The sequence below is a fragment of the Aedes albopictus genome, chromosome 2, assembly GCF_035046485.1.
Source record: "Aedes albopictus strain Foshan chromosome 2, AalbF5, whole genome shotgun sequence".
Lineage (NCBI taxonomy): Eukaryota > Metazoa > Arthropoda > Insecta > Diptera > Culicidae > Aedes > Aedes albopictus.
In genome coordinates this window covers 494153942-494181616 of record NC_085137.1, presented here as the reverse complement: position 1 = coordinate 494181616, position 27675 = coordinate 494153942, and the positions used below count along the sequence as shown (strand labels likewise).

Sequence of the window (27675 nt, the reverse complement as noted above, 5' to 3'; positions counted from 1 at the left end):
CAAGGAGGAAATCTCAAAATGAATCTTTGAAAGACTTTTGGAAAAATCTCTGGAATCTTGGTAGGATAAACTTGGAAGCAATCCTAGGAAAAATACATGAAGGGAACATAGAAGGAATCCCATGAGGAATCGCGGTGAAAAATATCTAATGTTATCCAGGGAGAAAACTCTGAAGGAATCTCTGAAAGAATCTTGAAAGAATTCCCTGAAATATTCCCGGAATAAATCTTGGGAGAAATTGAAAACAAAAATCTCAAAGAGTTCAGAGAGGAGTCAATGAAGGGATTCTGGGAGAAATTCAGAAAAGAATCACCGAAGGAAACCCAGGAGGAGTCTCGGAAGAATTTCTTAAAAGAATGCCTAAAGGAATGGGGCACGTTCGGTGTAGTACTGGATTTGTAGTAATGAGTTGAATTTTAGTATGGTGAGAAGGTCAATTCTTCGTTTCTGTAATAAAATGGGTCAAAAAGCGTGAGTATTATGATTCCTTGTCTAATATGATGCTGTTTAAGCAAAACTTTGGATAACTATGTTGCTTATGTTGCAAGAAATGGAGAAAACAACAACACTGTTGCCCAAAGTTTTGCTCAAACAGCATCATATTAGACAAGGAATCATAATACTCACGCTTTTTGACCCATTTTATTACAGAAACGAAGAATTGACCTTCTCACCATACTAAAATTCAACTCATTACTACACCCAAGCAACACACATGTTATATATAAGTTACGACTGCGCAAGTTTTGGTTGTATAAAAGTTTATTTGACGTTATTTCAACACAATGTTAGGATTACGTTCAATTGACTTCTATACAACCAAAATTTGCGCTGTCGTAACTCTTATATAACTTGTGTGTTGCTTGGGCAAATCTAGTACTTCACCGATCTGTCCTATTCCGGGAGGGACCAATGAAGAATCCCTGTAAGAATTCTGGAGGTATTTCGGAAGAAATCTTTGAAGGAATTCTAGAAGAAAATTTACAAATAAAACACGGGAAGAATCCTTGAAGGAATGTCGAGACAAATGCTTTAAGGCTTTTTGGAGAAATCCATGCAGGAAACTTGGAAGGAATCTCTGATGGAATGCCTAGTGGAATCCCAGGGAAAAATCTGAAAGCAATCCATAGAGAAATCAGTTATCGAAACTTGGGAGGGATCTTTGGCGGAATGCAATGCAGGGATGAATCCCTGGAGAAACTCTGTCTGGAATTATTTTGGGAATAGGGCGAAGTCAGTCAAGTACTAGATTTGTAGTAGTGAGCTGAATTTTTGTATGGTGAGAAGGTAAATTCTCAGTTTTTGCAATGAAATGGCACAAAAAAGCGTGGGTGTTTGGGCAAAACTTTGGAAAACTGTGCTGTTGAAGAGACAAGTAATTGAGAAAACAACGACACAGTTTTCCAATGTTTTGCTCAAACAGCAATGAATTAAACAAGGAATCATAATACCCATGCTTTTTGCAGGATTTCCTTGTAGAAACGGAGAATTTACCTTACCACCATACACAAATTCAGCTCATTACTACAAATCTAGTACTTCACCGATCGTGCCCTATTACTGTGAAGAATCCCTGAAAGAGTTAAAAAAACCCAGATTAATCCACCTAGTGGTGATAGTGCCTTTCTCGTCGAATATGTACTCATGAACTTTTCGTCGACGTTAGCCAAAATGTTCCTGAATCTTGAAAACACTTCATATAGAAAGGCAACAATTTTAACAAAGCCATCATCGATTTTCGAAACATATTGATGATACATATTCCGATGTTATGTTCAACAGCAAAGCAGAGCTGAAAAATATCAGACCTCTCAGTTGACTGCTTGACCACCTTAACCCTAGCCGTGGTCATTTTGATCCCATCCCATTCAGTATGGAAGCGGCGTGAGCGTCAGCCAATGCATGAAGAAGGTTAACTTTATTCACAATCACAGATCACTTTGTGATCTTCGCCAATGTTTGTTTCAGCACACTTTAGGCTATATTTTATTATCATTGGTAACATGATTCATGTAAAATTTGACCTTCTTACGAGAAAAAATGCAGAAATTTTAAAGTTTCCATTCAAATTTCAATCGCAATGAGAAGAATGAGGGCTCAACCAGCCGTACCCAAATTGTGAGCAGTAATTTTAGAAGCATAAGGAGATTGAAGATTGAACAACTGTATAAGGTGTTGATGCGATTAAATTATATTTTTTCCATAAAACGTTGATCCATCCTATTATATATTTACACCGCAGGAATCTGAAATGGTGTGATTTGAAGAGATCGCTTCGGTCACGATTTTGTTCTCTTGCATATATGAAGACTTTGACCATTTCTTTACTTATAATCTTACCCAACGTTTACATGCTATCAAAAAAGCCACAATTTGATTTATCGCTTTGACATTTATTTTGTTCACCTTTCTAATTCCGTTATTTGATGTGCAGCTTGCATGAGTTTTGTTAAATTTTACGTTTGACCACTTCCGGCGGGACACCTGGAACCGATTCCGGTTGTCTCAAATATGGTCTGAGACTATGTTTTTGTCAACTGTTACCTAAAAAGCCGAAAATTAATATGATCTGAGCAAGGATCTGAGGCTATTTTCTTGCTAACCGTTCGACAATTTTTTTAAAAAGCCGCGATTTTATGTATCGCATGCCTGATTTTGGTTCACTTCTATTAAATCACTTCCGATGGAACACCCGCAACCGATTCCGAAATACTATTACTATTTCACCACTTCCGACGCGTTACTCGTCTTGTCACCAGTTCTGGAACACTACCGGTTCTCCCAAATATGATCTGAGATTTCAAGCCTAACTTTACCAAACACCGTATCTAACAAAATCCACGAGCGGAGAAAATCGAAGGGGAAGTTCGCTGTCTTAAGATAGTCTTGGATAACTAATTTCAAGATTCTCATAAAACCTGTTGTACTTCACAAGATATCCTCTAGGCGAATTAGTTTCTACTTCCAGAGCTCTTCCCCAAGTAACACAGAAAACATCTTTGAAAATGGAATATGAAAAATATGTTGTAATACAGTACTATATCTGTATTTGTACACATCTTGTGTTGAAATCATGTTTTAACTATGTTTGGCAATAACAAGCTATTTATGAATCTTTTCATCCTCATTGCCAGCTAGAAAAACGGTAACTTAACGTTGATTACACAAGATTTTTGAACCATCATCTTCCTTCAATTGAATGAGATATGTGAAACATCAGCAACACATAGTTATAACCTTTGGACTCGAACATGTTACGAATACGTTATATTTACGTTAAAAAAACGTTAATTTACAAGTTCATTAGTTCGCTATCTCTTCTCAAGCACTTGACCATTATTTATGGAACTTGCTTGCATTTGAAAAAAAGGCAATTTAACTACAATAGCATCCAAAACTTTTATGTTTAGCTTTGCACTTGTCGATCCCGCTAAACGGGTAAACATATAGGTTGAGGTGGCCCACACTTATATGAAAAACAAAAATTTCGAAAAATGCCAAGTTCAATCAGTTGTTTTGGACTCCCAGAAGCTACGTTCAAAATTTGAGCAAAATCGGTTGAGCCTAAGGGGGCGCTCAAAACGCTTGAAGTTTGTATGGGAAATTTTGGCCAAAAGTATGCAGAAATTTTAAGTTTTCGAATTTTGTCGTTAGGTGGCGCTGGAAGCGTTCAATAATCAAACCCTTTGGTATTATTGTAGATGACTATATGCCAAACAACTTTGTCGAAGACCGCAAAGTGATCCAACGTTTGTGAAAGAAGTTATACCCTAGGAAAAGTGAGGATAAACTTTATTATTATTTTTCCAATACATGTAAAGGAATAATATCAATAATGAAATCTCAATACTTTGCCTCACTTTGCCTAGGGTATAACTTTTTTCACAGCCGTCGGATCACTTCGCGGTCTTCGACAAAGTTCTCTGGCATATAGTCACCTACAATAATACCAAAGGGTTTGATTATTGAACGCTTACAGCGCCACCTAGCGGCAAAATTCGAAAACTTAAAATTTCTGCATACATTTGGCCAAGTTTTCCCATACAAACTTCAAGCGTTTTGAGCACCCCCTTAGACTCAACCGATTTTGCTCAAATTTTGAACGTAGTTTCTGGGAGTCCAAAACAACTGATTCAGGAGGTAAGACTTGGTATTTTTCGAAATTTTTGTTTTTCATATAAGTGTGGGCCACCCTAATAGGTATATGAATATTCTCTATAGATAACATGGTGCAGGCCACAGTTGCCATGGCTCGAAAGATGGAAGTCACCATTCAAATTCACTTAAATGCCTCTCGTCACCTTATAAACACTGTGAGTACTTACATGGTGGCTAAATCTCGTTTACAAGCACAATTTTAACACTATTTTTGATGCCGCGAAACATTCTACAACAATTTATTCATATTTACATATGGAATAACACTCCAACTTTGTTATTGTTGTACCTATGTTCAAAACAAGTTACCCAGAACCAAACTTCACATCGATGTGTGCTATTTGGAAATTAATGATGAAAATACGTTACAGTCAGGTTTTTTTTACGCGGTTTTGATTTACGCGGCCGCGTAAATGAAAACTCCATACAAAAAAAAAATCATCGTCTTATTTTTGCATGATTCGTCGAGAAATGGTGAGACTTTTTTTACGCGGTTTTTTGAAATTTGAACTGAGTTTTTTTTACGCGGTACGTATCCCCCGCGTAAAAAAAAACCTGACTGTACTATGATGTTTTTCCAATGTATTTTAATCAACTCAAGTGGTATTCGACAAACATGTTATTGAGATGTACTCCAGTAGTAATTCAAACGTATTTCTAATAGTTTGAGTTCTTCCCTATCAGGTCAGACAAATTACAGTGCCTGATGAAAAGATTCACAATACCATTTTTATATACACTCCCGTTCAAAAGTTTGGGGTCACCCCCTCAAAAACATGTCATTTTTTTAGGCCCATATCTCCGCCAATTTGCGTCCGATTTCAAAACCCTAGGTTTCATTCAAAAGATAATAAGTCAAAGAAACTTTGAACATGATTGAAAAGAAACTTTTTTTAAAAAAAAAAGTGTATGTAAACTTAATCCAAAGTTGCCAAATTTTCTAAAAAATGAATATAAACTTACGGCAGTGTCGCTGGAAGTTGGGTCGACCAAATTTTAAGATGAAAGCGGTAATATGACCCATTTTATATTAGCTTTCAACTGCTTTTTACAGAACTTAGCTAAAAAATCTAGAAAAAAAGTTATTAAGTAAATTAATCCTTGATGTCATCGACTAAAAGTTTGGGGTCGCCCCTCAATATGATGTATCGGCCAAAAGTTTGGGGTCACTTTCGTTAAACATGGAAAAGTGATTTGGTGATATCTTCGTCATCTATGGTTCAATTTCAATTATTTTTGGCTCATTTCAAAGATAATTAACTAAATTTACGTTTGATGTCTTCAACTTAACGTATTTAACGATTTTTGTATATAACAATGTTATGTAAAGCACATTTTACCGAGCTTCAAAAAATGAGGCAACTTTACGTTAAGTTTTAGTATGTAAATTTCAAAAAAAATATGTGTGGTTCAATGTCTATGCAGTAAGTATCATTCATTTTGTTTCAAATAAGCCAAGAAGAATTAAAATTGAATGAAAGATGACAAAGATATCAACAAATCACTTTTCCATGTTTTACGATAGTGACCCCAAACTTTTGGCCGATACAGCATTTTGAGGGGTGACCCCAAACTTTTGGTCGATGACATCAAGGATTAATTTACTTAATAACTTTTTTTCTAGATTTTTTAGCTAAGTTCTGTAAAAAGCAGTTGAAAGCTAATAGAAAATGGGTCATATTGCCGTAAGTTTATATTCATTTTTTAGAAAACTTGGCAACTTTGGGTTAAGTTTACATACAAAATTTTTTGAAAAAGTTTCTTTTAAATCATGTTCAAAGTTTCTTTGGCTTATTATCTTTTGAATGAAACCTAGGGTTTTGAAATCGGACGCAATTTGGCGGAGATATGGGCCTAAAAAAATTACATGTTTTTGAGGGGGTGACCCCAAACTTTTGAACGGGAGTGTACAGCCTGTTGCTGTGTAAATGTTGTTTGTCTACGGATGTTTTTGTTCCAATAGTTATACATCTGATACAGTTGGAACATTTAATTAAATAATATAATTTGCATACTGATAACGAATACAAATTCTACAGTCCTACAGAACATCATGAATATAACATTATTGTAAATAGCATTCCAAAACTTACAGACGGTACTATGGCAAGAGGCCACCATGTTGCACGTCTGAAAATTTGTTCGGAAATCTCACACAAAGCACAAAAATAACAAAAACCTTCCTTCTTGTCTCCAATCCGATGGATGGCGAATGAATTCATGAGGAGTAAATGTGTTCATTTCACCATAAATTTTAAATGGCACATGAAATTAAGGCATAGTGATCAAACATCGAGGTGATAAATTACCAATAAAATGTAAGACTTGAACATTTTTGAGCCATTACTTGCTAGCACATGATAGGTGTCAGATTTATTTGCACAGTGTGCGTTTAATAAGATGTGATTCTTCTGGTAGGAACAAGTTAGTATTTACGATGTTTGCAGGGAACATACTCAATACTTAATTTTTGAATGTATTGAAAAACATCTTTATTAACATTAATGATAATTTATAAGCCGCCATTTTTTGCGCTTTTTCGGTGATATAAGCGTACGAAAATACGTTTTCCAAATTCGGAACAAAACATGGACATTTATTTGTATGAAACATGTATTATATACACTATTGTAACAAGTTGTGTTACTTGGGTCAAGTTAACGATAAAACGATTATAAAATTGTCAATTTCTATTGCTGTTGCAGCTTTTATGTTGGAAGATGTGTTAAATTGAGTTGGGAAAAACATCAATGAATGATACAATATTATAATCGGGATTAGTTTCTAATACAAATTGGAGACATTTCCGTAGTGTAACAAGGTTGTCTACTGCCAAGCGCAATTTATCGTATATATGTTGCAAGATGCTTCCAAAAATTGCAACGCGCTTAGATAAAAATGCGATAATCGAATATTTAAAATTATTATTTCAGGTCACGAGAGCATTTTTCATGAGTTTTCTCAACATGGCTTCCGTTGCAGTCCACGGAGACGTCATTAGTTTTTGGTGATTTTAACCAACATCATCATAAGATCGCCTTGAATGCCTTTTTACTGAAGCGAGAGTAACAAGCGTAACTCAAAAGTACTTGGATTTATAACGTTCTTCACAAAAAAAAACACCAAAAAACCGTCTTTAATTTATTTCAACTTAACCTAGAATAAGAAGTGTTACTCAAGAGTACTCCGATTAAGATGTTCTTAATGAGGATTTATGCAAACTTTGCCGAGAACATCATAAAACTTGTATATACAATTGTAAACAAACAAGTATTCACACGCACCGCGGTGAATTTTGGAATAAAACGAGCCGGTAATTAAAATTGGGCTCCCTCATCCATTAAATTTCATGAGCAGCCCGGTACCGCAGCCAACCGGGAACCAGCCTTGATGCGGTGAAGTGCCAGGTTCCTCCGGTAAGCGTTCCCAAAAGGTAAGTAGTGTTGAGTTTCACAATGTTCATCATTGTCTGCAGTTTAAAGAATTCAACATCAATTTCACGGGAATCGACGTCCTGGATAACCGAACCAACCTCTTTTTGGATCTGAAACCAGAGGACTTTGGCACTGCACCGCGTAGGGTCAGTTGTCGAGACGGGTGTTCCTGGTTAGCAGCGATAACGGATCGAAACCCGGAATCTGATGATTGTGGATTTTTTTTATTTTTCATTTATAAAACTGTTCTTATTCAAGAACAGTTACTCTTACTCAAGAATGGTTGATTGAAGATAACTACAAGAAGCTTTCGAAACTGACAATAAGGTCAACTGTTCTTGTTGTATTTGTGGTTTTATGGACTGAATCTCAAGCATTCTTGAAGATGCTTTTAAAACCACAGATTGATGAAGAATACTTGTGCTCTGTAGAAGATATTATAAGATCAATTAGACTATGCAATGCTTTGATAAAACTATCATAAAAACAAATAAAACCAAATAGAATCAAGAATGTTACTTGGGTGGAGACGCATGATAGTTTATGTTTTGCTTTCTTCATTGCGTTTTGAAAGACCATACGGTGAGTTTTAGAGCCCAAGCAGTTTGAATATTCATTTCGAATATTGATATAAGTCATAAAACCCTAATGTTATATGACATTTTTCTCTGTTCGCCTGTGTATCCCAAATAAAAGCACGGAAAAAAGCTGTTTCCCACCACCCTAAGCATGGCCATTCCGTTCCAAATACGAACTGCCTTCAACAGTGTAATCTTTTTCAGCATTTTGTAGATTAGTAGAGGCTTTAAATAAACTAGTATTCAGAAGTTCTTTAAGCAGTCCATTCATGTGGGGTACACGGAATCACAAATACCTTTCATTTTACTGGTGGCTTTTTGAAAGAAATGCAAAGAAAATTCTCAGTCTGAATAACTCTTCCCTCAACATGTGCTTTGTATTTTTATCCACCATCCGCGCCGCACTACAATGATGTTTGTTTTGCCTCTTTATGGCTTAGCTATTTTGAGACAAACAAACAGCCGAAGGCAATCTTGTATGCTCCATAGAATATTTCTGTAAACTGATTCCTCGACAATGTCCATCTCACATCCCCCGATTTTTATTCTTTATGAATATTTTTCTCCTAGCTAACCCTTTCACCGAACCTCAAAGCTTCAATTTAGGCTGATTCAACACATCAATACATAATGAACGAGCCGAATGGCATGTGATGTTTTATGAGATGACAATCTCCGAACGCCGATTCGCCGATGCTCTCGTGGCAGTCGTGCTTTCATCTCTCCTCTGTTGGGAGCACTGTATGTGACTGGTGTTGTTGTTTTTTCTTCTTCTGCTCAATACTGAACCTTTACGAAACCCGAAACCGATCCAGCGAGGATAATGAGGGTTGTTGAAATACGTCGCTTGTGTTTTATGTTTCCCTTTGAGGGAATGCATAGGAGATTTGAAGCACTGAGTTGTGGGTGAAAATAGGTCACACGAGCTTATTCATCACTTCCACAGCTTCCACCTTCAGCATCGAGATTAGAAAGATTATTTCCAGAAAAATTTCATCACCATCACAACGCACGTCGTTTCGGTCGTAACCACTTGCGAGCGCAACTTTACTAGCAGTTTGTTGCATTTTTGCCCCAGGGCTCCACTCTTTTTTTGGCTATTCGCATATTATATAATTTTGTCCTTGCCTTTGCAGTCGTACTCTAGCTCTACAAGGTTTCGAACAGGCGGTATCATGTTGACATTTTCCTCGCACAATTTATGATATCGCAAACCATTAGCATTTCACCGTTTTTTGGGGTTTCTTCACCTTCTTCTTTGGCCGAAAGGCATCGTCGTCACCTGTGTCAACGGCGATGAAGTCGACAATTCCCACTCATGTGCAATCATAAATCAGATAATCACTTTTCTTTTAAGATAACTGCTGACTAACGAAGAACAACACCTTCCATAGAGCTTCCAAATGGAAATTCAGCTAGAAACTGCACGAATCGTTCACACTCACACACTGTTTCACCCCCTTTCTCACCCCAAAATCCTTTCAAACTTTCTAAACGAGTTGCCGATTCGGCACAAACCGCCGGAGGTTAATCCCGAGATGAGACGCACAAAAGTTGCAACACCTGCTGGACTATTGTTTAACCGGATTAACAAACCGACAACGGGAAAAGCTACACAAAACCCCTCACTTGCGTCCATTGCGTCCCATTTCCCACAGCACTAATATCCCCCCCATATATGCTACACCCCCAACGAAAAACGGGTTCCCGCGGCCAAACCTGGGAAATGGAACCAACCGAAGCGATAGTCCTGTTTGCACTGATTTCCCTGCCATGCTAAATGATCGTCATTTGCTCTCAATTTCTTCCCGACCGACCGAGCACGCCGACAGCTCACAACCACGACGACGTCGACGACAACGACGACGACGATAGGGACGGCAAGCTCACTACTGGTGGCGCTTCCTATGGTGGCAGTTCCTCGGAATAGCGAGCGTACAGGTTCGACGAGAGTTCCACATTGTTGCTGATATTGTTGTTGATGTTTCCGGCGGCAGTCAGCCAGCCAGCAGTCGAGAGTCCTAGTCTCCCTCCGGTGTGTGGCGTGTGGAATCCTAGTAGTAGGTGGTCGTGTTTCTTTGTAGAGAGGTAAATGTGCTGTCGATGCCAGAGTACAGCCGTTGTTGTACGGGAAAGCTCTATGGAGGAATAACATTCCATTCGTGAAAGGTTGTAACATCCACCCCCAACTGCCGTGCGCGCGCTCCCGCACAATGAATGGGGTTCGAGAGACGGAGCCACAACATATCGGGTGTTTTCAGACATAGTGATACAACTTGAAAATAAGAGCAGGACTGTCCAGCTCAGCATAACCAGTTGGAATCAGTTTTCAAAATTCATACGAATACTACAGGCAGCAACAATGCATTTCAGTGTATTGTTCTATTTTGAGGTTTTAAAACACCAATGCTGGTTATTCAAAAAAAAAAATGATGTTCAAGTTGTGAATACATACACAGTTTTCTCACAACCATGCGTCTCCATAAATTTGTTCTGCTATATAATATGGTCTTACCATCTGATCAAATTGTGTAATTCTTCAGTTTGGCTGATACGCTCACGCAAAACTCGAAGTACACAGCGCAACTAGTAACTTTCACGCAGCAACTGAAAAGACAAAAGAATTTTCACGCAAATTTGTGTAACACCAGATCAGCACATTTTTTGTGTTGATCCAGTCGTACACAAATATGAGTGAAAAATCCTTTGTCTTTTTGCTCGCTGCGTGAAAGTTACTCGTGCGCTGTTTTGTTTCATTTAAGGGTGTTGATCAAAAATCGTTAGAATGTTTAGGGTCCGTACAGAGGTCTTATCCATGGATCTCATGGACACAATTTCCATCTCCGTCTCCAGTAACACCATACCGAGATATTGTGTCACTATGACAAGAGACGTGCGATTCTATTGAAATGTGTATGTTTGGTGGTGGCGCCTAGCTAAAACGCTCGGCACGCGAGATTCGGAGTAGAAACTGGGAGATGGTAATAATGTTGATGATGGTGGTTCCCGAAATCAATTTCCAGGGAGTTAGCGGGATGATGAGTTCGTGGTAAATAGAAAATTTGGTGCTACCGCAATAATTTATTTCTATCTCTATTTAAGGCGAAACTGGAAACATTTTCTCATTTTTTCGGTTTTTGATTTTTTATTAAATAACGAAGCAATATTTTCAAAATTGGTTTTCGTGCACATGTAGAGTATGAATCAAGGTATCTTCTGATTTTTTTAAGGTGGAAAATGTTTTCCATTTTTGCAGAAACCATTTTTTCGTGAAATTTTGTTCAAAAATGGTTTCTGCAAAAATGAAAAGCATTTTCCACTACAAAAAAATCTGAAGATACCTTTATCCATACTCTACATGTGCACGAAAACCGATTTTGAAAATATTGATTCGTTATTTAATAAAAAATCAAAAACCAAAAAGTGAGGAAATGCTTCAAGTTTTGCCTTAAATGGTAGTATTAAGTGATACATAAATACCGAAACGCTTACAAGTGGACTTTGGTTGATTTTTTCATTGAACATTATGAAATTTTGGAAGATTTCCTGGAGAAATTAGTCGAGGAATAACAGGAGTTCCTTTAGTAACCCCGTAAGTTATTTCTGTAGACTCCTCTAGAGCAGCCCCTACTGCAATCTACGAGGAAATCCAGAAAGGCATCCGTGGAGAAATGCCTGGAACAATTCTTGCAGTTTTTTTTTAGAAGAATCAATCAAGGAACTCCTATTTAAGGAATACATCCTTATCCTTATCCGAATGAAATTCCTGGGGAAAATGCTGAAAAAAATGTGGAAATTTATGCGAAAATGACTGGCACATTCCTGGCGGAATCCCAGTAGAAATGGCTTTAAAAATTCTAGGCTTAATTCCAGGAGAATATCCAGCAAGAATTTCTAAAAGAAAGGCAGGAGTAGCGAAAAAAATCCTAAGAGAATTACATTAAACAATTTCAAGAGATGTTTTGCACGAATACCAAGTGGAGCTGCCGAAAAAATCCAAAGAAGAGACCTTATAGGTAAATCTATAGGAGAATCCTGAAGAAACCCTCCACTCATATCTGAAGAAGCAACAGAAGAAACACATGCATTTTTTTTCCAGGAAATTATCGGTCCCTGCATCGGAGAAATCGCTGAATAAGTTCTCAGTAAAATTTCACTAGGGATCGCAGCAGGAGTTCTAAAGAAATCTCAAGAGGAAAATTTAAAGACTCTTCGGAAAAATCCCTGGAGCAAGAAATATGAAAAAAAAATCTCAGCGGAAATTTCTATTTGTATTCCAAGAGAAACTTTTGGATAGATCATTAAAAAAAATATGGAGAAATCACAAGAAGAAACCTCTGGAGCAATCTCAGCAAGAATTTCTTAAGAAATCCCATCAGGCATTTGTGGAGGAATTCAAAAAAAAAAATTCAAAAAAATTTCATGGATTTCTCCAGGAGTACCTCTTGGCGATTCTCCAAGATTTGCTAGTCATCCTCTAGGAATGCCCACTGACGTTCCTGCAGAAGTTCATTCAGTGATTTCTACTGGAATTTTGAATAATATTTCTCTACAAATTCGTCTTTTAATTTCCATTTGAATGCCTGCTGGGTTTTCTCCAGGAATTCCTCAGGATCTTCAGGAACCACGGATTCCTTCAGGAATTCCTCTTGGACTATAACCAATGATTCCTCTGGGGTTACCTCCTGAAATTCTTGCGAGGATGCCTCCAGTAGTGGTTTCTGCTTGCGTGTACACACACGTTACGTTACACGAACACTACTTTAGTTACTGGTGGTAAACAGTAAACAACAATCTGCCGTTCCCGGCAAAACCAAACGGGCATATTTTCCATCAGTAGTTTTACATTAGTGTTCGTTACAGCGCGCTGCGAGAACTCAATTATTATTGATGAGATGCACCCAGCAATCCCTGCTGTAACTTCTAATTCATCGAGATATTTATTTAAAGATTTTTCATAATTTCGAAATTTATAATGCTACCAGGAATTCTTCGTCTTCGTATTCTTACTGAAAATCTTCTGATTTTTTAGAATTTCTGTTGAAATTGCTCCTGATATGCTGCTGAGATTGCTTCAGCAACTCCTACAAGGATTTCTTCAAGCACTCTTGCTGAGATTTCTCATGTAGTTTCTGCTGAAAATTGTTCAGCAATAACAGCAAAAATATCTTCTGGAAATGCTTGAGAAATCTCAGCCGGAGCGCTTGAAGAAATCCTGCTGATTCTGGAGGATTCAGGAAATTCTCAAGGCATCATCGGAGGAATCTTTGGAGAAATTCATGGAGGAATCCCAGCAGACATTTCTGGCAGAATCAAATCAGGCATTTCTGGAGGAATTCAAAAAGGATTTCCAGAAAGATTTTTCCAGCAATTGCTGTACAAATTGCTTTAGAGATGCCTGTTGTGGTATCTCCTTGATTTTCCTGAGATTCCTAAAGGGAGTCAACTACTACTACCTCAACGGCTGTTCGAGCCCGTATGAAGTTGATCATCAATATTAAGGCGAAACTGGAAGCATTTCCTCATTTTTTTGGTTTTTGATTTTTTATTAAATATCGAAGCAATATTTTCAAAATCGGGTTTCGTACACATGTAGAGTATGAGTCCAGGTATCTTCTGAATTTTTTTGAGGTGGAAAATGTTTGCAGAAACCATTCTTTTTGCTAAATTTTATTCAAAAATGGTTTCTGCAAAAACGAAAAACGTTTTCCACCACAAAAAAATTCCAGAAGATACCCTGATCCATACTCTACATATGCACGGAAACCGATTTTGAAAATATTGCTTCGTTATTTAATAAAAAATCAAAAACCAAAAAGTGAGGAAATACTTCCAGTTTCGCCTTAACTTCTTTTCTCGAGCAGCCTAGATAGCTGTGTAGTGTCGGTAGCGATTGTCTCAATTGGCTACGAATACCACTACGGACCGCCTGTTCCGGTGGTAAAAGTCCACCAACAGGTGACCCCTAATTCATGGTGTGATGCGGCTTCATGCTTACCGTGCCTAGGAATGAATGGCTAGGGGGGGGGTCTAATAAAAACCTAACCGCAAACGGAGCCTGTGGAGTACCAGGCCGCCTTTCACAGTATGTTGCCCTTTCTGCGCTAACCGGAGCAATGGTGCAGTGGACCTTGTGTTCCTCCGAGACAATCGGCTGCCCTTCTTTAGTCTCACTTGAGGCTAAATAAGGGCGGGATTATGAAGATGTTGTTAATTAGTTTAAATTTTCACCTACATGGTTTCGCATTATGCGATTTACACAGTGTATTCTGTGTATCCTCGCCATTGGCGTTTTCCAATCGATACCGATTTGGTTTCATTGTTTCTGTTCTTTGTTGTGCTGTTGTTGCGAAGAGTTTAATCTTACCTAGTTTGGGTAGTGGCTACGGTTAGGATAGCTCAGATCAATCTTCAGCATAAAAGAACAGCAACAATCAATCTTTGCAGACTTATGCAAAATGGTACAGCCCAAGTGACCTTGGTCCAAGAACCTTACTTTCGTAAGGGGAATTTCTATCTAGGAAACCTTGTGAACCCGGTGTTTGCCACTTAAAGTAAACATGAAATGGCAAACTCGCGTGTCATGCCTCGAGCCTGTGTGCTTGTCAACAACGCAATAGTTGCTACACTCATCTCTGAACTAACCACCAGAGATGTATTTGCTATCACAATTGATGTATCTGTTGGAAACCTCAACAGGAAATACGTCTATTGTTCGGTGTATTTACCGCATGATGAACCATCCCCTACGGATGCTTTCAAACAAGTCATCGCATACTGCACTTCAAAAGGCCTTCCGCTAATTGTTGGCAGTGATGCTAATGCTCACCATATCATCTGGAGCAGCTCAGACATTAACTTGAGAGGCTCCAGTTTGATGGAGTACTTAAGTAGTACAGATCTTGCATTACTTAACATAGGCAACCGCCCAACCTTCATGGTATCTGCTAGAGAGGAAGTGTTAGATATAACGCTTTGCTCTAGCAGAATTAGTCACGAGCTGACCAATTGGCATGTGTTAGATAAAGAATCTTTATCTGATCATCGCTATATCTTATTTGAACATTTAAATGTTACTTTAGCAAACATTGCGTTTCAGGAATCCTCGGTCAACAAACTGGGATCATTTTACTGATTTGGTTGCGGCCAAATTTCATGGATACTCACCATCCATTGACACTCCAAGTGATTTAGATGATGCCGTTGATACTATAAGGACCTTCATCATGGAAGCTTTTGAAGAAGCATGCCCTCTACGGTCTGTGAAGATCGCAAGAGGAACCCCTTGGTGGAACTCTGATCTGGCGAAACTCAGGAAACACTGTAGAAAGAGTTGGAGTTCGGAGGCTTTCAGGTCGGCTCGCAAGGCCTACAGGAAAGCTCCCGGTCTGCTGAACGATCCGGCTGGAAAAACCTTTGTGCAAATGTTTCCAGTTTGAGTGAAGTCAGTCGGTTAAACAAAATCCTTGCGAAATCTAAGGATTTCCTAGGGAACGAACTTCGTCTGCCTAATGACGATCCAACTTCCTCTGATGAGGTAGTTCTGGAATGCTTATTCAGCACACACTTTCCTGGATGTGTGGATGTTACATCTTCGGATGAACCTGATGTCTTTTCTTGTAGTTACGATTCCCTGGCTTCGGCTCGGAGTATCGTAACCATAGAACCGATTGAGTGGGCACTTAATAGCTTTGCTCCTTTCAAATCTCCTGGGGCAGATGGGATTTATCCTATTTTGCTTCAGAAGGGATTTGATTATTTCAAACATGTTTTGAAAAAAAAACTACTTGTTTGCAGTTTTGCTACAGGATATATTCCCAAATCCTGGCGGGATATTACTGTGAAGTTTATTCCGAAAGTGGGTCGTGCGTCGTATGAAGAAGCAAAGAGTTTCAGACCTATTAGTTTGACCTCTTTTCTTTTGAAATGCTTAGAACGCATTGTGGATCATCACATCCGTGATGTTCATCTGGCCAACGTTCGTCTTCATGTGAACCAACATGCCTACCAATCTGGTAAGTCCACTGTGTCTCTTTCACACAAGGTTGTTTACGATATCGAGAAAGCATTCGCTCAAAAGCAATCTTGTTTGGGCGTTTTCTTAGATATCGAGGGCGCCTTTGACAACGTTTCGATGCCATATTGGAAGCCGCACGGAGTCATGGTATAACTCCAATGATTTCCAATTGGATTCATCAAATGCTCAAAAACCGATATCTCATCTCGACATTGCGTCTAGCAGGGATTAGGAAATTGAGTGTTTGTGGATGCCCCCAAGGGTCTTGTGACCGTTTTTGTGGAATCGCGTAGCAGATACGCTATTGAGGCAACTCAATAATAGCGATTTTCCTACTTATGGTTTTGCCGACGACTACCTAGCATTGTTAGTTGGTATGTATATCATCACCTTTTTCGACCTGATGTAAAGCGCCCTTCAGGTAGTTGAGGGTTGGTGTCGCCAATATGGCCTTTCGGTTAATCCGAGTAAAACATCTATTGTTCTTTTTACGGAAAGGCGAAACCGTTGTGGTCTGAATTGAATCTGAAAAAACATCTGAAAAAGGGCGAAATGAGAACGATCCAATCAAAGTTAGGCCATCTGCAAAGGATGTGCTTAATGACGATGTCTGGAGCGTTCTCTTCAACTTCCACGGCAGAGCTCGAAGTTCTCTTTGACGATGCTCCACTACACATTCATCTCAAACAAGAAGCACTTTCTTGCACTTACCGTCTACGGGTACTCGGTCTACTAGAGGAAACTCCTGTGCACCGCACATCAACGCACACCTCGTTGCTTCCACTTTTGGTGAATTGGGACAAAATTGTCCTTGCTCCAAGTGATCTTACAATTGCTTGTAATTTTCCATATAGGACATTTTATCCACAAAATTCCCTTCCCGGGAAGAGTGGACATCAGGATATCTGGAAAGAAGTATTTCAGACGGCATCGTATGTTACACTGATGGCTCCCTTCTCAAAGGTCGAGCAGGTGCTGGTATCTATTCTCGTGAGCTAAGGCTGCATCAGTCTTATTCACTTGGTAGATACTGCACCGTTTTCCAGGCCGAAATCTTTGCTTTTATGTGCGGAGTGCAATCAGCACTTCAGCAGCACGTAATGGGCAAAGTAATATACTTCTGTTCAGATAGCCAGGCTGCTATGAAAGCGCTTGCTTCGGTCAACTCTAGGTCGAAAATAGTTATCACTTGTCGAACTCAAATCGAGGACCTGAATTCATCAAACGCTGTTCACCTTGTATGGGTACCTGGCCATTCTTCCATCGCTGGAAATGAATTGGCTGATGAGTTAGCTCGCACTGGAGCATCACATGAGTTCATTGGCCCTGAGCCAGCTCTTCCGATATCGAAGTGTTGGGTAAAGCATCAGATTCACACCTGGGCTGCTACTCAACACTGACAATACTGGAATAGTTTGGAGTCATGTCGTCAAACCAAATTGTATTGTACTGAGCCATCTCCAAAGATGGCGAAATATCTTACAAAGCAAGTTAAAAAAAATATCAGGGTACTGTCACCATTTTGGCCAGTCCAAGGGAAATTATTTTTTCAACAGACATTGCTTACTTGACCTCATATTAAGTGTACAGTTTGCAATCGATTATCTTAAGTTGGGTTCTAAAGCTTCTCAAATATATTTCTAATGAACGGAATGCTGTTCAAAGCTGAAATTTTGACTAATTCCTTATCAAAGTGGTATCACAAAATGTACAAATTGAATACTTATACAGCATTCCGTTCGCTAGATTTATATTTCAAATCCCGGCTCCTGATAATCCAGTGCAACAGCAGTATGTTTTTCCATGCAACATCCCATGCAAATTTCAATTGTAATGCGGAAAGTGTAGAAGCAACCGATCGTGCGCAAATTTTGCACAGCTGCTCAGGAGCAGAAATTAAGCCAAAAAAGCAAACAAATTGAAGAAATTGAATTGAAATTGATTCTGATGACCCACTCTACGTATAAATATCCTGCTTGTGATTTCTCCATGGATTCCTGCAGAAATTACTCTTAAGATTCCACAAGAGATTTTTTGAAGGACTCTTGCAGGAGTTTCTCGTATAGCTACCAGAATTTCTCCAGAAATTACAGCTGAGATTTTTGTAGTAATTATTCTTGAGAGTCTTTCAAGAAATCAGGGAGGATTCTCAGAAGGAATTTGTAATCCACGAAAATTTCTAACGAACAAAAATGGCAACCAGAATATCCAAGATGACGGTTCTTAAATTCCATATGGTTGCTATGGATATTTGGCGTTCGGTGAACGGCAACTCATAATGTGCCCTTAATAGGATTGAAAAAGGACAACAGACACACACCTATATAATTGTGCTCATAACCATACCATGGACAGAGAAAGGAAATTGAAAGCAGTACAAAAGCAGCTAGTTTAATATAACAGAATAGAATATAAGGTTTGTACAGCCTATGCCCCCTATGTTTATCCTATTAAAAAAAACAGACGATTTAAGCACCAATTGTTTCCGCTGTTTTTTTTTTTCATTTCCTTACAAAAAAAAAACAAAAAAAAAGGCGCTTCATTGTTTTCGATAGCATGATAATGGGAGCACTATGCTGAAGATAGGTTCCGTTCTCCTAGTTTGCCGCTGTATAAAGTGTTTATTTGGTACACATGTTCATCGATTTTAAGCCGCTTTATGATACAATCGATCGATACGGATTCATGGATCAACTGAAACGATTGAGTCCCTTCGAATATCGCAGAGGGTTACGGCAAGGTGATGGTCTTCCGTGTGTGCTGTTTAACATAGATTTAGAGGGATAAGGAGAGCAGGGATAAACACGAGTGCAACGATTTTCATGAAGTCCGTTCAGATGCTTGGTTTCACTGATGATATTGATATTATAGCTTCCAAATTTGCGACGATGGCAGAAACGTACATCTGACTAAAGAATGCAGCCAGGCGAATCGGATTAGTCATTAATGTGTCGAAGACAAAGTACATGGTGGCTCCAGGGAGGAGTCAACGCACCCGCCACCCTGAACTTCTATCGACGGTGGTAAAATCGAGGCGGTTGATGAATTAGTGTACCGTAAACTGGGGGGTAGTTGATCAGTGGGGCGAACCTGATCACTCAATTTCCCACGGATATCGACTTTCAAGGAAGTTACCATTCCATTTCAATGTTACGTCATTGGATTGCGAATGGTTAAAATTTAATTGTTACTTCCTTGAAAGTCCACATCCACGAGTAATTGAGGGATCAGGTTCACCCCACTGATCAACTACACCCCAGTTTACGGTACTTGGGCTCACTGGTGACCGCCGACAATGACACCAGCAGAGAAAATCAGAGACGCATAATGGCAAACAAAGTTCGTCGTCACACGAAGTTAACTATCGCGTCCTTGGAGTTCTCGAACGGAAGGTGTTGCGTACCATGTACGGCGGAGTGCAGTTGGAAGTCGGGACTTGGATAAGCCCAATGATCCACGAGCTGCATCAGCTGCTGAGAGAACCAGCCATCGTCCACATCGCGAAAATCACGAGGCTACTGTGGAATGATCACGCCATCAAGATGTCGGATGGCAACCCGATTAAAATGAGTCTCGAGAGCCATCCGACCGGTACAAGAAGACGTGGTGCGCAGCGAGCTAGGTGGGTCGATCAGGTGGCGGACCCTTCGCCGAATGCGAAACTGGAGACGGACAGCCATGGACTGAGTCGAATGAAAACGATTGCTACGTACATCAGAGGACACTCAGGCCTTAGTCTGACCAGTAAGGTAAAGTAAGTGCAAATATAATTAATATCAAAGGCGTAGCCAGCTTTTCCTTTTTTCTTGCTCACTCTCCTAAACAAACACGGGAAAAAGAAGGATGGAGAGAGGGGCCATTCGCCCCTGGTTTCATCCCGCTCATTCTCATGTTTGTTTAGGAGAGTGAGCAAGAAAAAAAGAAAAAGCTGGCTACGCCTTTGATAAATATCTTTGTCAAGTGGTTCAGTAATTAATAACAAAACAAAAACTTTTGCATTTTGTTCTTAATTTTTTTTTACTATTTACATTTCTCCCCTACACAACAGGACGATTCCCCAATAATATTCAAAAGCAGCACTCCCACACGTACCTTGCGACAAATACAGACGCACGCTACATTCTAACTAAGCTTTCTCTCCGTTCGCACAACCAACAACCACCCGCCTTTCATCCTGTTTGCTCACTCTTTGAAAGATTGCCACCTCTTCCACCTACACAGTAGCAGCGACGTGCACTACTAGCACCGACGAACCGACGTGACAGTGGTGATTCAAAACTGTCCCCCCTTAATTTAACGGTCGACCAGCGAAGCGAGCGAACGCTTCTGTCAAATAAGCGCAGACACGAACCTCTTCCTATATGAATACACGGGGGTTTAGAGTCAAGCTATCAAAACAACGCGAACCGCTATAGAGGAGGCGGTAGTGTTCAGCTATTTTTCATCATGGCGGTGGGGACAACAAATTTGAATTTATTTGTTCTAGCTGTCACGTCGGTTCGTCGGTGCTACTAGCACATGCTTATGCTTCCCATCGTTCACCGTTCACCATTCCCGTCCGAATGCCGGCTGGCTAGTCAACACTAGGTAGGTACCTACAGCATATCTAGGATGCAAGCTAGCGGGATGGGGACTCGACTCGACTCACGGAAGGAGCTTTTCCGAGAGCAAGAGCAAGCGCTACAAAGAGAACATACAACGGATGTGTACTTCCAAGCAATAATCGCAATAATGGGAAAACGTAGCCGACCATTGTTGGTCGTTGTAATTGTTGTTGGGATTCCCGGACAAGAAATGATGGCTGCAGAAAATGAAAGTTAAAAAACGACAAAATCTATCGAGAAGTTGTTTGAGATAGCAAAGAGAACATCATTTTAAAATTTGCAATAAAGAACTGAAATTCAAGTTTGTGAAACTATGCATTAAATTACTGTAAAAGCAGGTAGGCAATGTTAATTGCAAAATAGTTTCTAAAGTTGTTTGAAACTTGATTAGCGAATTTGCAAGAAGGTTGGGTTTTGTGTTACTGCTAGCTTATCTCTTGTGCTGAATAACATTTTCGAAGCTTGTAATTTGTATAAGGATTTGGTATTTCAGTTATTTTTACCCGGGCCATCTCCCTGTATCGTATCTTTCGAGTGATGATAAGCGATAATGATGGCAATGACGATTACGATGCTGACGATTGTGAGAGGGTGGCTGCGAACTACACTAGTTCTCTCACAGTACCTTTCCTGTTGGTGCTTTGGATGGAGCACACAACAAGATGAAGGTGGGTAAGTAGATCAACGCATACTTTTCAACCTCATACTGGGTGGTGGCGGGATGCATTGTCGATCGGTATGAAATTTTGATGCAGCTTGGGGAGATTAATTACCAGCTGACCAGCAGCGGCGTCCGTCATGGTGCATGGTGCATGGGAAAGTTCATTCCAAACTGCACTTCTGATAATTAAAGTACAGATGGGATCGATTGAAAGTTTGTGAGTAAACAGAAGGGTGTTGGGGCCATGTTTTAGGAGGCGCGGTTGGCAGTTAGCGCATGGGTGTTGTACTAATTAGTTCAGGGGCTTTGAGTCAATATTTTGATGGTTCAGATAATATCTGTGAAGGACAGCAAATAGAATGAGCATCGCGCTTTAATCTGAAGTGTTTCAAGCCGTGTTAAAAAATATATATACACTGTGGTACATGATTGATCAGACAAACGCTGAATTTCATACAAAATGGCCAACTTTGAGATGCTGTAATTATGGTTTGCTTCGATGTATTGAGCCTTGTATTGAGCTCAATTTTTGACACGAAACTACTAATATGTAGAATTTGACGTGTACGAAGTCCACAAGCCTGGGCGTGACAAGGCGTTAAAAAAATGCACAACAGTGATCGGTACTCCTTTGATTTACACGCGTGAGTTCCTTCCAAATTCTACAAAGTGTCCTTTTGAAGTTCATTCAAGAAATCCTTCAATAATTCGTTCAGAAATTACTGCAAACTAAATTTCTTCAGATTTATTATTCTACGGACACCTTCAGAATGTCATTCAAAAATCCCTCCTGATATTTTCTAATAGATTCCTCACGAGCTTACTTACGGGCCTCCTCCTGGGGTTTCTTCAGGAATCCCTGTAGTTATTTCTTCTAGAATTTCTCCAAGGATTCCATCAGAAATTCCTCCAGGGATTTCATTTGGGATGCTTTCAAGAACAATTCCAGAGGTTATTTTACAAATGCCTTCACTCTCTTGGGTTTCCTTCAGAATTCCTCTTGGATTTTTTTTTCCTCTAGAATTTATTCAGGAATTCGTCCAGGAATTGTTCAAAGATTTGCTTAAGAATTCCGCTTGGTAGTTTTTCTGAGATTCCTTTGGGGATTCCCTTAGAAATAGCTACAAGGATTCCTCCAGAAGTTCCCCCACGAACTCTGCTTGGGATTTTTTCAAGAATTCCTTCTGCGATTTCTTCAGGAACTCCTCTTGGGATTTCTTCATGAATTCTTTCGATCTTTTTCAGGAATTCTTTCTGGAATTCCTCCAGGAATTGCTCCAGGGACTCCTCCAGTTTCTCCAGGAAATCTTCCAGAGATTCCTTCAGAAATTCCTCCAGGCATTCCTCCAGACATTTTCATAGAATTTCTGGGGGCGTTCCTTTAGGGATTTCTTCAGAAAAGTCTCCAGCGATTCTTCCCAAAATTTCACCCCATTTTTTTCACGAATTTATCCAGGGAATCCTCCAGGAACTCTTCCAGGAATTTCTCCGAGGATTTCTTCTGGAATTCCACAATGGATTTCTTCACGAATTCCTCCAAAAATTCTCTTAGGATTCCTGATGGAATTCCTCAAGGAAATCCTTCAAGGATGCCTGCAGAATTTCTTCCTGAAATACTTCCATTATTTTCTACAGGCGATAATCTAGGAATTCCTTCAAAAATCTTGGGATTTCTCTAGGAAGATGCTGGGTCATTAGGCCGAAGGTCATTAGGCCGAATGGTCATTAGGCCGAATGGTCATCAGGACGAATTGAAAGTTTGCCGTTGTTTTCACCTATTCCAACAATTTTTGCCAATAACTAGTTTAACAATGAAACAAGAAAGAATAGCCTATGTTTTAAAGAAGGAAAAATTTATGAATTGAATATCAGCAGTTTCAGCGCCAAAAACTGTTTCAGCAATGATACTAGAAAGAACAGCCTATATTTTAAAGAAGGAAAAATTCATGGGTAGAAAATCAGTAGATTCAGCATTAATAAAGTATCTTCGTGCTTGTCACACGATACACACATGCAAAATGGTCATTTGCAGAGGAAGCTCTCAGTTAATAACTGTGGAAGTGTTCATAGAACACTGCTGAGAAGCAGGCTTTGTCTCAGTGGGGACGTAACGGCAAGAAGAAGACCCAATGACCATTCGCCCTAATGACCATTCGGCCTAATGACCTTCGACCGAATGGCCTGACACCCTCTAGGAATACCTCCAGGCATTTCTAATTGTAAATTATCCAGGCATTCTCCCAAGATTCCTTAAAGAATTTCTCTAGGCATTCCTTCAGGCATTCCTCGAGACATTCATCCAGAAAATTCTTCAGGCATTGTTACCAGTTTTATTTTTCTGTTACATGTTCGATTTTAGCTTGTGAATATTCTCCTAATTTTTATGTGCATTTGTAGGGCTCTTATGTCATTCAGGAGGAATACAGGCCTATCAACCGGAGTAGTTGCATACTTTTAGGTCATTTCTTATGATAAATAACTGCAAGACAGGCAAACCGGTCCTGAGCACGGACATCAAAATGCAGTCGTCTTGCAATAAGACCCGATTCGGGATGGCCCATAAGGATTAGTTTTCCTAGACAAAATTAAGCTATGAAAACAGAATAAATACTGTTAACTAAATGCAATCAGCCAAACAAAACACTTCCAGGATTGACTGATGCACCAATAAATGAAACCTCGTCATCCTGTGATAGTAAATTGTTACCCATTAGAGTAGCAGGCCAAATTTTATGTTGTGTGTTGTATTGTATCAAATTATGTATGTCAATTTGTGGAGTCGTGCATTATTGTGCATTTGTAATGTTCTGTCCTAGGTTCTGTCTTACTTTTCGCAGGGCCAAGTGAAAAATAAAATAGAACATTTATAGGGTTCTATTATTGTTTGTTCGTAGTGTAACTTCCAACGTGGGATAATAACTGCTCTACTTTTTTTTATTTGTAACTAGCTGTCCCGGCAAACTTTGTCTTGCCAAGCTGTGGTGGTTTGACAGCTGTTGGATTCATTGCAGCTCGGCACTCTAGATCGGTTTTATTGCGATCGTGATGATTTTCTTCCCAGTTCATAAAAAAATCAGATTTTTATCAATTTTCTTACTTTTCTAGTTAATTTTCATAACTTTTTATACATATAAACACAGCCACCATGAATACGAATCGAACCGTGCAAGAGTTATGCTGATCGGTTCACCCGTTCGTGAGTTTTGTTGCCTCAAAGGTACATCAAACTTATTTTTATATATATAGATATAGCATTTCTTCCTCTAAGAATTCTTCCGGGAGTTCCTCCAGGGATTCCTGCAGGGATTTATTTAGATATTTCTCCAGAGCTTCCCCACAACTTCTCTAGGGATTTCTGCAAAAGTATATCCAGGAGTTTCTCTAAAAATCCTTCCAGAGATTTCTCCAAGAATTTATCCAGGAGTTCCTTCAGGGATTTCTCTTGGAATACTACCATGGATTTCTTCAGAAATTACTCCAGGAATTCCTCAGAAATTGATCCAGGATTTCTCCTGGAATCCAGGGATTTATCAAGGAATGCCAATAATTTTTCCACGAATTCCTCCAGAATTTTTTCCAGGAAATCCTGCAGGGATATTTTCAGAAATTCCCCTAAGCATTCCTTAAGGAATTCCTCCAGGCGTTATTCTAGGAACATTTTCCGACATTAATCCAAGAATTATTCCAAGAGCTCTTCTAGCAATTCCCGTGGAAATTCTTCCAGAGATTCGTCCAGGAATTTCTCAAGGGATATCTCCAGGAATTCCTCCAAGGATTTAAAAAAAAATCTAGGAATTCTTTCCTAATACTCAAGGGATTTCTTAAGAAATTTCTCCAGGGATTCTTACCAAATCTCCTCTAGGGATTTTTTCACGAATTCATGCAGGGAATCCTCCAGAAATTCTTCCAGGAATTTCTCCTCGGATTTTTTCACGAATCCTTGCAAGGATTAATCCAAGAATTTCTCTAGGGATTCTTCAAGAAATTACTCCTGGAATTCCTCTAAGGATTTTATCATTTTATCCAGGAATTCCAGCACGGATTTCTCCAGGAAATCCTCCAGGGATGCTCTCAGAAGTTCTTCCACGCATTCCTCCAGGAATTATTGCTGGAGTTCCTCTATGGATTCCTATACGGATTTCTTCAGAAATTTCTCCAGAAGTTTCTTCCAAAATTTCGCTAGGGATTTCTGCAGGAATACATTCAGTGATTTCTTTAAGAATTCTTTCAGAGGTTCTTCCATGAATTTATCTAGGAATTTCTCAAGGAATTTTTCCAGGCATTCCTTCCGAAATTCCTCTAGTTATTCCTTTAGGAACTCTTCTAGGCCTTTCTTCAGGAATTCATGGACTCCCCCAAGAATTTCTTCAGTAATTTTTCCAGGCATTCTTGCAAGTATTCCTACAGGTATTCCTCCACACATTCCCCAAGAGATTTCATAGGATATTTTTTCCAGAAATTCTTCCAGGAATTCATCCAGGCATTCCTCCAGGCATTCATCCAGGCATTCCTCCAGGCATTCCTCCAGGCATTTCTTGAGACATACCTCCAGGAAATTCTCCAGGAATTCCTCTAAGAATTCTTCCACGAGTTCCACGAGGATTTTTTCAAATATTTCTCTAGGGATTTCTGCAGGAGTATAACCAGGGATTTTTTTAGGATTTTTTTCCAGAGATTCCTCCAAGAACTTATCCAAGAATTCCCACAGGGATTTCTCTCGAAATGCTACCACGGATATATTCAGAAACTACTTCAGGAATTTCTCAGGAATTGATCCAGAAAATCCTCCAGGAATCCAGGGATTCGTCAAGGAATTTCTTCCGGAATTCTTCCTGCCATTCATTTCGGAATTCCTACAGAATTGCTGGCGGGAGCTTATTCAAGAATTTTTGCAGGAATTCCTCCAAAACATCCTCCAGAAACTTCTTCAGGTTCTACTAGGGACTGCTCCAAGGATTCCTCTAGGAATTTTTCCGGCCATTACAGCAAGTATTTCTCAAGAAATTCCTGCATTTCTCAAGAAAATCCTCCAGGATTTTTTTTTCCATAAATTGTTCCCAGAATTCCTCTAAAAATTTCTTTAGCAATTTCTTCAGGGGTTCCTCCAGAAATTCTTCCATGGATTCCTTTAGGCTCTAGGGAATCCTCTTGGAATTCCACCGCGGATTCAGGGATTTCACCAGGAATTTGTCCAGGAATATTTGCAGGGACTCCAGGTATTTAAGGCTTAATTTAAGTTTTTCTAGAAAATCATCAAAAAACATTTTCAGTGTTGTCTTCAGATATTTTAAAAATGATGATCCAAGCATTTTGCAGGGATGCACCCAAGAATTTCTTCAGGGATGCCTCCAGAAATTCCTGATTTTTTTTTTAATTACTTCAAGTATTGCTAGAGGAATTACTCCAGCGATTTGTAGTGGCATTCTCTAAGATAATTTTACGGGGTTGCATACATGAGGCTGGAAATTCTTCCAAAAAGTAATCCAGAAATATTTTCACAATATTTTCAAAGATATTTTAATAGTTTTTCCTTGGATTTAGTCAGGAGTCCATCCATGAATTCCTTCAAGAATACCCCCTGCAGCTCTTGTACAGGACTTAATTTGAAAAATTCGTCGTGCGATTATATAACATCCTGAGATTCCTTATTTCTTCCAAGAAATTCTTCTAGAAATTATCCATGAATTTCTTCAGAAACTACTCCAGAGTTACTTCTAGAAGTTATTTTTAGGAATGTTTTGGTGTTCCTTAAGAAAGTCCTTCAGGGATTCTTTTTTGTGGCTTCGTGGCGGTGCAGTTAGCGGCGCCAGTCGTCTAGGCGTATCGTAAGCCTCGGAGTGTGGGTTCGATTCCCGCTCCAGTCGGTGAAAAATTTTTCATCGAACGAAAAATTCATCTCTGGGCCACTGGGTGTCCTGTGTATTGTCTGTTGTCTAATGTATGTAATATGTTCAGTCTACGCAGCCTTTGGCTGAAGACGGTGTGAATTGTCTTAAAAAAAAAATGTCAAGGGATTTGTTCGAAAAATTTCTCGGGATTGCCTCGAGGGTTTCCTCCAAGGTTTCCTCCATCAGTTACAGGTTACAGGTTTTGTCTTAGGATTCCATCAGGAATTCCACCAGGAAATCAGCACCACGCTGATTTGTGAAGAACGAGTGAACTTTTTTCGTCGTATTGTACAAAATTCAACAGCGTGCTTTCTGAAGAGTCAAATAATGCATTC

At 39.4% G+C, this 27675-nt stretch overlaps 1 protein-coding gene across 12 annotated transcripts in view; it reads right to left on the bottom strand.

The window, feature by feature from the left end:
• Positions 1–27675, bottom strand: part of LOC109423356 (potassium voltage-gated channel subfamily H member 6) — a 518403-nt gene that overhangs the window by 217737 nt on the left and 272991 nt on the right. Inside the window, exon 1 of one of the 12 annotated variants that reach the window (XM_062854262.1) lies at positions 8960–10034. The exons of 9 other annotated variants lie outside the window; for them this stretch is intronic. The gene's annotated coding sequence lies outside the window, so the exon portion shown is untranslated. Of the gene's footprint in view, positions 1–8959; positions 10035–27675 lie in introns of those variants that run through there. 2 more of the 12 variants (XM_019698327.3, XM_019698328.3) reach the window with 2 other exon arrangements.